Below are 12,213 nucleotides of genomic sequence, written 5' to 3'. Positions count from 1 at the left end.
ACGTCTAATTCTTGCTTTTCAGTGGCTTTTACATGACCCAGTAGTTTTCCAACATTGTGTTCACTGGGTTCATGAAAGACATCTTGTTTTTAAAAAAGTCCCTGTCCGCTTTGTTTCAACTCCCATCATATGTGTGGGTGTTTATACCCAACATTCAGGGAACAGCTGCCTGACAGGCTCTTTGACAGGACGGATGGGGATGGGAGCTGAAGGATGTTTGGGTGGGGCCTAATTTTATAAGTGGTCAGGTCATTAGTCGAATATGTCCATATCGTGATAACCATTGCTTTCTTGTGTAGCCTCAAAACTAGAATTGTGGTATAATGGAAACAATGACCCAAATGTTAAGGGTGATTTTCTCTGGTAGTAAAAATTCTGGTAATTTTTATTTCCTTCTTTGTGCTTATCTGTGTTTTCTAAACTTTCTAGAATGAATGCATATTATTTTTGCAACCAGAAAAAACTGTTATGAAATAGATTTTTTAAACTGAGGTATAATTTACATTCAATAAAGTGCACAGAGATATTAACTGTTCAGTTTGTAGCATTACGGCAATTGTATGCACCCCTGTAACCACCAGGTCAAACAAGATAGGAAATATTTCCATCACCCAAAGTTTCCTTTGTGCCATTTTAAACCAGAAATCACCCCAGTATAGCACTCCTGTAATATACACACTGCCTCCAAGGCTTTCTAACCTCGAGTGGTTTCAGTGTGTTCCTCTGGGACAGCATACTAATCCAGATTTTAGCAGACGTGCCTCAAGTATAGAACTTATAAATACAAAGGTAGTCAATACTGAATTCTGCATACTCCCCTTTATTTCTAATTCATACGTTAAGCAGAAATTGAGAAAAATGTTCTCCTTCCATAATTTCCCCTCCCCCACAGCCATTCCTTTTTCTCTTTTTCCTTCCTGCTTTGAAGCAGCTACTTACTGCACTGCCAGCAGAGGATCCTGTTAAGATGAAAGCTTTTTGTCCATTCGGAGGCAGACAAAGGGCTCTAAACAGCCTGCTTGCCAGTGTTAGGGGAGGAAGAGCTGTGTTGCTCCCCTCTCTCCTCCACCAGGCCCCACGCCCGCCTCTCAAGCATCTTTTTTCTTATTGTCTGGTTTATGGTAACAATAAAAAAACAGTAAACATAATGCTGACTGAAAGATAAAGTTTAAAACACACAGAGCACTTCATAAAGGTTATCTCATTTTGTTAGGCTCACCTGCAATACCCTGGAATTCTGTGGGGAAATCCTAGTATTCATTAATACATTCCTTTGTTCATTCACAAGCACATATTTATACATGTAGATATTGTATACCAGGCAAACTACTAGACACTGAGTAACAATGGCAAAAAAAAGGAACAGTCCCTCACAAAGTGTATTGTCCAGTGTGGGAAACAGATGAGTAAATAGGCCATTATGAGTCAGGATGCCACAATTTACGTAGTGGCATATTGAACCCAGTTAATTTTAATACTGAAAAGTTGGGAACAGCCTATTTAATAGGAAGATGTTAAATTACTGCACAGCTGATTAATGAAATGTTTTGTGGCCATTAAAAGGGATTTTGTGGAAGATATATTTGAGGGTATATTGATAGGCATGTGTTACTTTTATAATCAGATAAACAAGTTGTAAGGTGAAAAACTTAAGACTGTTATAAGTGTGCCAAGGTACTAGCCAGCACCTAGTGATTGTTATATTTATCTTCCAATATACCTTATGTTAAAATGTATTTTATAGTGAAATTTTAATTATTAAATGTTCCCTTATAACTTTTCTTTTAATATGTTATCTATAATTTGCCTTTCAGCTTTAAAATCTAATATTTAGAAAAGAGCTTCCAAATATGTACCTGTATTTATACAGGTGTTCACAGTGCTTTCACACATTATTTCACTTCATCTCCATGATAATCCTCTGAGGCCAGTGCTATTGTCTCCTTGTTACAGAGGGAAACCAGGCTCAGCGATATTAAAGACCTTAACTGGCATCACAGAGTTAGTGGGTGGCAGAGCCAGAACTCCAATCCAGTTTTTTTAAAACTCCAAATCCAGAGTTTCTTGCATTTCACATGGGTACCTCACTAGTATTATTTACATCCCGATGGGCCCCGGACATTTCAACCAAGCAGGGATGTTTGGACTAGCAAGTATAACTACTTGTGTCCTTAAATTTATTTTCACTTGTTGCTTCTTAGAATTAATTATTAAAATAATAACAAATATTTAATACATAGAAGCAACCTATAGTGAGTCCAACTCATCTCTGCTTTATTTATTTTTTCAAAGCATTTTTAGTATGCATTTTCATTTTCCTGATTATAAAAGTAACAACTGTGTAGAATTTTTAAAAATTAGGATTATTCTGCTATATAGATTTTAAAAACCTTTCACACACACACACCCCTCAATGCAGTGGGTCTGCTGTATATTTTTTAAAGGTTACTGTTTACATTTTATCAAAATAATACCTGTATGCAGATTAAAGTATGATAAAGTTTACAGTGAAAAAGAGCAGTCCTTCTATTCCTCCTTGTGCACATTTCCATTCCCGAACAGAGAGCTTCTCTAGAAATTTCTTAGCTATGTGGGGGGTATAAACCTTGATGTTCTGAACTATGTGAATACCACTATTTTCTGTTATTGTTTTTAAATTTCAGTATTAACTTTTTTCTTTTTAAAAAAATATGTTTTTATTGACTTTAGAGAGAGAGGAAAGGAGAAAAACATCCATCTACCACCTCCCGCAGGCCTACAACCTGCCACGTGCCCGCCGCCGAGGAGCCACAGCAGCTTTTACAGGCTCGTTTCCGTGGGGCCCTCCACTCTCCTGCCTTTCGGTTTCCGCCTGGATGTGTCCCTCCCTCCCGCCCTGGCCGCTCCCGCATCCCTCCTCGGGAGGACTCACTTACCTGGCCGGTGAGAGGGCCCACCTCAGCCCCTTGCTCTTCTCCGGGGAGCACTGCCTCCTGCAAGCCGCCTGCTGCTCTGCCTTTTCACTCCGAGTGTCCTGGGGCTGGGTTTGCCCTGCCCCTGAGGCCACTGAGGAAGTGGCGAAGTCAGCCAAACTCAAAGCTGAAACATTAGGAAGCTCAGCCTCCCTGCTTCAACGAAGCTTCTGTTTGACAGGAGCTGTTAACACCCACTCCGCACGACCGCCCACCCCTAAGCCACCTGCCTGTGATCCTGAGGTGGTAGTGACAGCTCCCATCCGACTGACAGTCCCTGCATCTCTTTGTTCCTCCACAGGAGGGATTTCTCTGGCACCACAGCTGCTCTTAGTTTTACCCCGGGAATCAGATGCAGAAAGAGAGAGGAGGCAACACCATCTTCACCTAGTGGGACCAGCCTCCCCATTCTCTGGTGGACAATTCTAAGGTGGGCTCCACACAGCTTCTCAGAAGGTCTCCAGGGGGAATGAACTCATTGACACAGTCTTTTTTCTTTTTTGCCCCCCCCCCATTGACACATTCTTTACTATCTTTTCTCTCTTCCCTATCTTTCTTTCCCACAACCTCACTCTACTTCCTAGGATCACTTCCTCTGAAATCTTTCTTGACCCAAATCTTGTCTCTTAGTAGGGAAGCTGCTACTTTGATCTTCATCTGTCTGGCTCTTACATACATCTCTCAGCTGATACTAAGAAACTTTCTATTATGAAAAATGAGAATTGAATCCTCTCTCACTACCCTCCCCTCTCCATTCAAAAATATAGCTTTTATGCCCAGCTGGCATGGCTCAGTGGTTAAATGTCAACCTATGAACCAGGAGGTCACGATTTGATTCCTGTTCAGGGCAGGTTCACGAGTTTTGGGCTTGATCCCCAGTAGGGGGCGTGCAGGAGACAGCCTGTCAATGATTCTCTCACCATTGATGTTTCTCTCTCTCTCCCTCTCCCTTCCTCTCTCTGAAATCAATAAAAATATATTTTATAATTCTCATGCCTAAAATATAGTTATATAGCCTATATTAATTAAATTAGTATTTATTTGTAATGATGTAATTAACATTGAATAATTACATTATTGTGGCCACAAATATAAATCTTATCTGATCCATAGACATACTACATTACATTTCCTTTCTGCCACAACTTTTGTCTGTAAAACCTCTCTGACATGGTCAAACACATCTGACAATTTATCAGTCCCATCTTGCTTTGTTGACATTGCTCCTACCTCCTGCTCCAGCCTGGACTGGTTGCTGTCTGACCTATATAGACTTAAATTTCAATTTTCTCTAGTCTGCTAAGTCAGTTACCATTCATACATATGATTTGTAAAAGTGGAAGATTTTCTTCCATACATTTGTAAGATTATCAACATTACTTCCAAGGAACTCATTAATAATGGCATAATATTTGCATAGGGTGTTTTAGTTTATGGAATAGTTTCACATATGTCATCCCATGTAATCCTTCCATCAATTTGGTGAGAGAGGGGTTATCATCCTCATTGTGCGGATTCATTTAACACAGTGTAAGTTAGAGCTTGCTGAGTGCCAAGCACCGACAAGCCAGCTCTACAAATAACTCAGTCCAAAAAACATCTCTATAGGTTGGAACTATTACTATCTCTGTTTCACAGTAGGAAAATCAAGGTACAAATGTTTAGTAACTTACTCAAGTTTAATTAGCTAGTAAATAATAGACAGTCTGGCTCAACAGTCTGGCTCAAAAGTCTTATGATCTTAAGAGTATTTTATGCTGCTGTTGAAATGTTAAATAACAGGTGTAAAAAAGTCATTTTCTAGAGTCAGCCAGTAGATAAAGATCAGAGCAAAGACTTGACCCCAGGTTTTTTTAAAAATTTCATGCCTAAACTATTCTTCAGATTACTATGCAAGGTGACTGCCAGCATTAGAGGTTAGAATAGATCAATTAGACACCTCAGGGGTATGAGCTGCTGGGATCCTGCCTCTTCTGACAGCATTTGTTAGGCAAATCTTTGATTCTATCTGCAACTGTTTTCTTAGAGTGAATTTTTAGAAGCTCTATTTTGGATATGAGGAGATAACCTTTTAAAAGATTTTATAAAATTTGCTAAATAATTTGTCAGAAAGACAGTTTAAATTTAAATTCACTGGAGGCAAAGGAACCATACCATTGCAACTATTAATGAGCTTCTCTCTCTTGTTTTTAATTCACAGGTTGGAAACTGAAGTTTACCTTTTAAAAATTTTGCGATAATTAAATAGAGACAGACACATAGAGAGCAGTCAGACAGCTCGGAGTGGAGAGGGGTGGGGTGGGGTGGAGGGATTGAGCAAAAAAGAAAAAAGAGAGAGAACTCGTGTGGTGATTGGGGGGGTGGAGGGGGATGGGTGGAGGTGGTAGAGGGCATAGAGGGGATAAAAGGTGATGGAAAAAATAAGATTAAAATAAACTTAATTTTTTTTTTAAAATTGCACTAACTAGATAGAACACTTTTTTTTTGGTGTTTATCAACCATTAGTACTTTTTGTTTTAGAAAATATCTTCATAGGTTTTTTGTGATGGGTGAGAGATGAAAAATAAACCAGAATAAATACTAAATGCTTCTCTAGCTCTTAACAAAGGTTTTTATCTTAATTGTGTTTACCTACTTCTAATGCTCTGCAAACTGAAGTCAAAATGATACAGAGATATATAAAAATGTGAAAATCCTCCAATTCAGCCAACCTAAGATTTCTCCCTTTTCTTCTAGCAGATTCCAGAATTTACAGACTATATTTCTTTTACAGAAGAGAATAAATTCCCCTAAAGTGCTTTTTACTATAATAACTACTACCACATGTCCTATGAAGTTTCTGGGCTTCTGCACTGCCAATGGAGCTATTAGGTAGAGCCCAGTGTTTACTGATGAAAAGCAGCCTCAGGCAGTTTATGTAAAAAGAAGCAAGCACTTGACTTGAATTAACAAAAATTACCTAAGTAACTTGTGGCAGCTGGATACACTAAATGGATTTTTAAAGGAGAGTCCTTAAGGAGAATTTTGCTCACAGGTGAATGCCACTTTTCAAAAACTGAACAATCTGAATTTGGTTACTGGGGTCCAAATTGCCCCCGTGTGACTTGGCCTGGTGGCCTTGTTCCTCCTAGAAGGTCCTGGAGATGGGTATTTTAGGGCGTGTGTTAGGTGTCACTGAGACAGAGCCCCAGTTCAGCTATCGCTCCAGTGACTTCAGCCCAGACTCAGCTGGGTTATATTGAAGGGTAGCAGATGAGGCTGCATTTATGAAACTGACCCCCAGAAAAAAAATCTTCTTGCTAAAAAGAACTTTTCTGTGTTAACCAGTACATGGAGGCTGCTCAGTAAATATTAACAGCACTATTTAAAAGGATTTAAAGGCACAGAGAGTATGGGGAATAGTGGCTTGGGGTACATCTTTCATAGGTGGATACAGGACTTTAACGCATAGCTATAAACCAAGTTTTTCAACAGTATTTGCCAGAGGCCTGCCTGGGTTATTGAGAAAGCTCCCTGGTAAGTGAAAACAGAGGGTTAAGAACTTGAGCTCTGGAATCTGACAGATTGAATTCCAGTTCTACCACTTACCAGGGGCAGGCCCTTTGGCAAATTTCTCAATCACTGTATTTATTTTGTTCACATAAAATGGGGACCATAGATATTGAAACTGGATACAAGGGGTCTGAGGCCGCCTGTCACTACTTGAGCCAAATTAAGCAGAGACAGGGTTGAATCATATGTGAGCGTTTATTCCATTATTGCCGGCAAAAATGGGAGAGCAGTCGGTCACCCTGGAAATTCTGGCCTGGCTCCCCATGCCAGTTGGCTGATTATATACCAGTGAGAGAGAAGATAACTTCAAGCTACAAGTGTAGCAGAGGAAGGGGAGGGGAGGGTCTGCAGTCCGGCATTCAGGAGCTCAGGGTCCAATAGCCAGGTGACTAATCTTCTATATTACAAACAGGTCAGCCCTTCCCTGGGACCAGAGAATGGTCAGCATCTCTGAGGCAAACTCCCGGAGGGGGTCAGGGTCCAGGCACAGCAGCAAAATCTAAGGGTATCCTGTCCTTGGCCTGTTCTCAAAATGTATTTCTTTTCTGAGTAACGGACCCACTGAGGCATCTTATCTTTTTACAGCCTTGTCTCATTTTCCAGTTTCCCAGGGTCTGTAAGAAAACTTCTTATCTATAGTTAGTAAGGTGAATGATTATTAAACATCTGTGGCTCTATGCTGATTATGTGCCCTTCCCCACTATTAATATCAATACCTCATAGAGTTTTTGTAAGGATTAAATGAGAGAATATTTGTGAATTTTAACATATCGGTTTGCAAGTAGTGGGCTCAAGGGCTCAATAAGTGCTTGGGAAAATTAGGCTAAATCTAACTCATTATGTTTATTAGTCTCTATCCGTTTATGAAGATTGTCATATGATTACTCAAAATGCTAGCATTTTAAATACCAAGAGAGACATGTGAGTGACTCAGATGACTTCTTCAGAGAAATGACAGGAATAAATATTTTGCTTGTCTCTTTTGAACATAGCAAGCCATAAATCTCAGCTTGTGAATCATCTTCCTGGATTCCGCTTTCGGACAGAGAAACCCACTTAGCAATTATCAAAGCGGCAGTTTCCAAAGCTTCCCTGGCAGTGGGTGGTTCTGGATTTTTCCTTGGAGTACATTGTCAGTGACCGACCATGAAGAAAAGTCCTCAGAGATTAAAACAACAACAACACAACATTAATGATGAAAAGAAACAGGCAACAGAAGCAGAACAAGTTGGTTCTGAGTCAACTGAAAGGGCTGAATACTGAAAAGTCTTTTTTGTTTGTTATTTGAAATTTTTACATTGTCAGATTCTTTTCTAGTTTTCCTTGCTCTGCCCCTTAGACAGGGGCAAGAAAACAAAAAAGAGATGGCAGGAGGGCAAAAGGAGAGAAACCTACCAAAGAAATTGCAAGGTACTTTGAAATGATTATTGTTTGTTTTGCAGAGAGACTTTGGTAAAGCAGACATATTTATGTCAGGGCGATCTTCCTTTTTCTAGTCTCCCTCACTATTCTTCCCAATGTTATCTCTGATTTTATTCAATTTCTCCCATTTTCTCCCAAGAGCCAACTCCACCAGTGGTAGGCAGTTAGACAGACGTGAGCAGAGCAAGGACAGATGGGCTAGGTACAGGTCACCAGGATGGAAAGCCCTGAGTGCCTAGCAAAGGACAATTATAGGGGGAGACCTCACCCCAGGGTGGCCTTTCCTCCCCTAGCATTGCACTGGTCACATGGTTTGGACCCCCTGACCTTTCTTCCCCAGAGATAATATCTAGGTGTCAGCAGTATATCAGCTTCAGACCCAGGAAAGCAACAAAACTGTTATAACATAGTAAAATCTAGGAAAATTCCATAACAAGTGAATGGGGAAACTGAGACAGATTGTTAAATAGCAGTTTGAAGCCACCTAGTAAATCCTATCTTCCTTAAACCGAGGAAGCTTAAGAGTCAATGGTTTGTGTTAGATGGGCCAGGTACAGAAACCCAGGTACAGAAATTAGGGTACAGAAACTCACCCAGGCAGGAAGCCCCAGATGCCTACAAGGGGTAAAACTGGGAAAACAAGAACTTTGTCCCCAGGGTAGCCTATCCTCCCCCAGCATATTGCTGGTCATGAGGTTTAGACCCACTGAGCTTTCCTCCCTAAAGATAACATCTAGGCCTCAGTTGAGTTTCAGCGCCAAGCCCAGAAAAGCAGCAAAACCAGACAAGTGACACTGTGGCTGCCTCAGGACCAGATACATTGACTAATGACCCCCTGCCCTCGCACCGACCAATCAGCGGAGACCAGGGCCCTGAAAGAGCACCCCTGGGAACCTGATGGATAGTCTGTTGAGACCCTCCCCTGAGACCTCCCCTAAGATTTCCCGCCTGCAAGAAAGAGATAAATACACTCAGGACAAAGGACCCAGGAGTGTTCTCCCTCCCCCCATAGGGTAGCACGCCACTGCCATCTCCTTCTCCCCTCCAGGGGACCCCAGGAGGCTTGCAACCAGGGGACTAATGGGCAGCGGCAGCTCCTCCCGGGCTTACCCCCTGAACCTGTCTCCAAGGCCCCCTTTTCCCCCTTTTCTCTGACTTCCCAGCGAGCCAAGGCAGCCCAGCCTAGGCTCTGTTACTTATTCTATGTCCTTCCTTGTTTCATTGTCCTAAGTATATTTTTGCTCCGGCCAATAAATTCTTGGTTTCTTTTCTACACTTTGTCTCTTGATTGAAATCTTTCCCTCAAGGAGACAACCAAGGTCTCCTCATTGGCTCCCCGGTAACAAAACCAGCTACAGCTGACCTCTGGACCAGCTGCGTTGGATAAAGACACACCCTGGTGCTGACCAATCAATCAGTGGAGACCCCAACCCTGAAAGGACATACCTGGAAAGCTGCTGAATATTATAATGAGATCTTCCCCGGGACCTCCCCTAAAATCTCCTCCCTTAAAACCCTTAGGGCCGGAGGACCTAGTGCGCCCTCCCTCCTGGGTGCATGCCCTGAGCCTTTTCCTTCCCTCCCCCCTTCCCCTTCCCCTTCCCTTCTCCCTTCCCCTTCTCTTCCCCCCTTCCTCCCCTCCCCCGGGAGCGTTAGCATTAGCATTGACGTCAGTATTAGCGTCCTCACTCCCAAGCTCCAAGGACCCTTCTTGTGCCCCTATAACTTGTTTCCTAAGCCCATTTCTTCTACGAATTACTTTTTCTCCCTCTGTGATAAACAAAATAAATGTTCTCTTATAGTATGGGTCTTGGCTCTAAATTCTTTCCTAGCCAGAACCCAAGTACTGAGGTTGCTGAACCCAAGTTCAGTCTGACCCCATGGGACTAACACCCAGTGCAGTTCCTGCCACCTACATCGCATTTAGAGGACAGCATCAAATGCTCCGTGTTTTGAAATTGCTGGAGAGGCTTTAGTTCTTCCACAATCATAAATAAAAGAGCAATAAATGTCTTTATTGCTGATCGCCCTCAAAGGCAGAGTGAGATAGGAGGAGACATGCCCATTTAAAAAAAAATTTTTTTTTTTACTTTGGCTCAAGGTCATTTGTTTTTGATTCACCTACCAGCCCTGCTAGAATGGAGGAATAAAATCAAGAAACGAGAGGTTCTCTTCCTGGTTTAGATATTAGCATGGGAAGTATATGTAGGTTAGGGTGATAGGCAAGAGATCTTCAATGCAGAACACTTATGGGCTGTGCAGCGAGGAGCGCAGCTGTGGGTCTAGTTTGAATTTATAAGCTCCAAACAATCCTAGTTTCACTAAGGCAGTTCCATTTTTTAACCCTACAACTATAACTGCCTTGTTGGGGTGAGAAACCTTGTATAAACACAAAACAAATTGAGAGTACCATGTCTGGGTGCAGCATAGCATAGTGGTTACCAGCTTGGACTCTAGAGTTTAGACCATGTGGGTTCAAATCCAATGACTAGGGGTATAACTTTTGGCAAGCTATTCAACATCTTAGTGCCGCTGTTTTCTCATCTGTAAAATGGGGATATAATATCCTTTACCTCATAGAGTTGCTGTGAGGATGAAATGAGTTAATACAAGCAAAGGACTTACAATAGTGTTATCCTTGATAATCTCACACATGCATTTGGCATGCATTATTTTTTTAAAGTCTTCATAACAACCCTATAAGTAGGTATCATTAATTCCATTTTGCAAATTGAAACTACTATATTTGGGAGCCTGGAAGACCTTGATTTGAATTCTACCTCTTAGATGTTTGACCTGGTCAAAATATTGAAAAATAACTGAGCTAATATCCAGATGATAATGCCGATCTGCCAGGATTCTGTTAGAATTGATAAGTGTATGAAGATAAAGTATTTTGTAACAGGGCAAGTGTTAGTAGGCCTGCTGCACTGCACATCTCTAACAAGTATTGTTCATGCTATGTTTATGTAAATGCAACTCCAATTTCATTTCCAACACAGAAATCGTTACTTAATCACAATTAACCTCTTTTGAATAGTTTTTAGTGATGAAAAACTCATTACTGTATGTGGCCTATTATAATTTTTAGTTCTTAGTTTCTTTATTATGGTGAACTTAAATCTGTTTATGAACCCACTGAACCTATTTCTGCTCTTTTAAATAGCACAGAATGTCTAATAAAGGGTCTTTACAGTCCTTACACAAGATGGGTGAGGGCAAAGCCTGTTGCTACATCTTGTTATTTCTGTGTTAATATAAAAAAATCATATCTGGTGCTACATCACAAACTTCTTTTTAAAAATATTTTAATAAATGTATTGCAATATAATTGGTTTCCATGTAATCCTATGTGTTACATTGTGTTTTAAAAATCATTATTCTAAGAAAGCTTCCATGAGCTTCACTGGGCCACCAAAGGGCATAGCATGTTTAGAAATCCTGGTCTAATTTCCTGTTTATGAGTCAGATCTTCAAATATTGGAAAATAGCTCTGTTCACCCACGCTTTCTTTCCAAACTAAAAGTTTCATAATGGTCATTCTGTTCTATAATGGTCACAAGGTCCATGTCAGGGAAATGTTTTAACTAGAACCTTATTATAGCATGATTTAGAGTTAAGAAAAGCATGTACTGTATGTGTGTTTTATTAGTCAAACAGAAATCTAAAAATGCCCACATAAAATAAAAGCCCTCTTAAAACTTTATTAGCTGATTATGCTAAGTGTCCTTTTACAGAATCCCCAAAGACTTTTATTGAATTAAAAATATTCCTCCTGCCTATATTAGCAGATGAAGTTTCAACCACATAAATGAAAATTACTTTTATATGCATTTTTCCTTAATACTGAAGCAGCCATGGCTTTCATCGCCAGAATTTCTAAACGTACGTATTGAAATGTAAATTATGGGATTGAAAACTGGTTTCTTTCTTAAAAATTTATTTCTTTAGATTAAAATATTGAGCTCCTTGGAATAAAATGGAATATCTACTGCATACTTAAAGAGATTTCTTGAGTTTCACAGAGCTTTACCACTGTGAAATAATGCTCAAAAGCATTAATTCCTATTATTTATGACACTGCCATAAGGAAAGGGAAAAGAATAGTCTTCAGGGCATTTTCATTTAAAAAAATTAAAGTTCTTTAATTATTGACATTGAGAGTTTCAATTACGTGCCATATGTTTCAGTTACACCTTAACCTTCTGTATAATGCAAGTAAATTCTAGAGGAACACATAGGCAAGAACAGGTAGCCCAGCTGAGTTGTGTAATAGTGACTGGGAGCA

The 12,213-nt window shown here is 40.4% G+C and overlaps 1 protein-coding gene across 6 annotated transcripts in view; it reads right to left on the bottom strand.

Moving 5' to 3' along the window:
• The window catches only part of OSBPL8 (oxysterol binding protein like 8), a 211,050-nt gene extending 207,898 nt beyond the window's left edge, over positions 1-3,152 (bottom strand). For 3 of the 6 annotated variants that reach the window (XM_081129025.1, XM_081129037.1, XM_081129029.1), the window contains exon 1: positions 2,916-3,015. The gene's annotated coding sequence lies outside the window, so the exon portion shown is untranslated. Of the gene's footprint in view, positions 1-2,915 lie in introns of all 6 variants that reach the window. The other 3 variants (XM_081129028.1, XM_081129036.1, XM_081129032.1) reach the window with 3 other exon arrangements.
• Positions 3,153-12,213: the final 9,061 nt, after the last annotated feature.

The sequence above is a fragment of the Miniopterus schreibersii genome, assembly GCF_964146895.1.
Source record: "Miniopterus schreibersii genome assembly, chromosome: 2".
NCBI lineage: Eukaryota > Metazoa > Chordata > Mammalia > Chiroptera > Miniopteridae > Miniopterus > Miniopterus schreibersii.
Note: the sequence above shows the minus strand (reverse complement) of the source record. Positions and strands in the feature narration are given on the sequence as shown.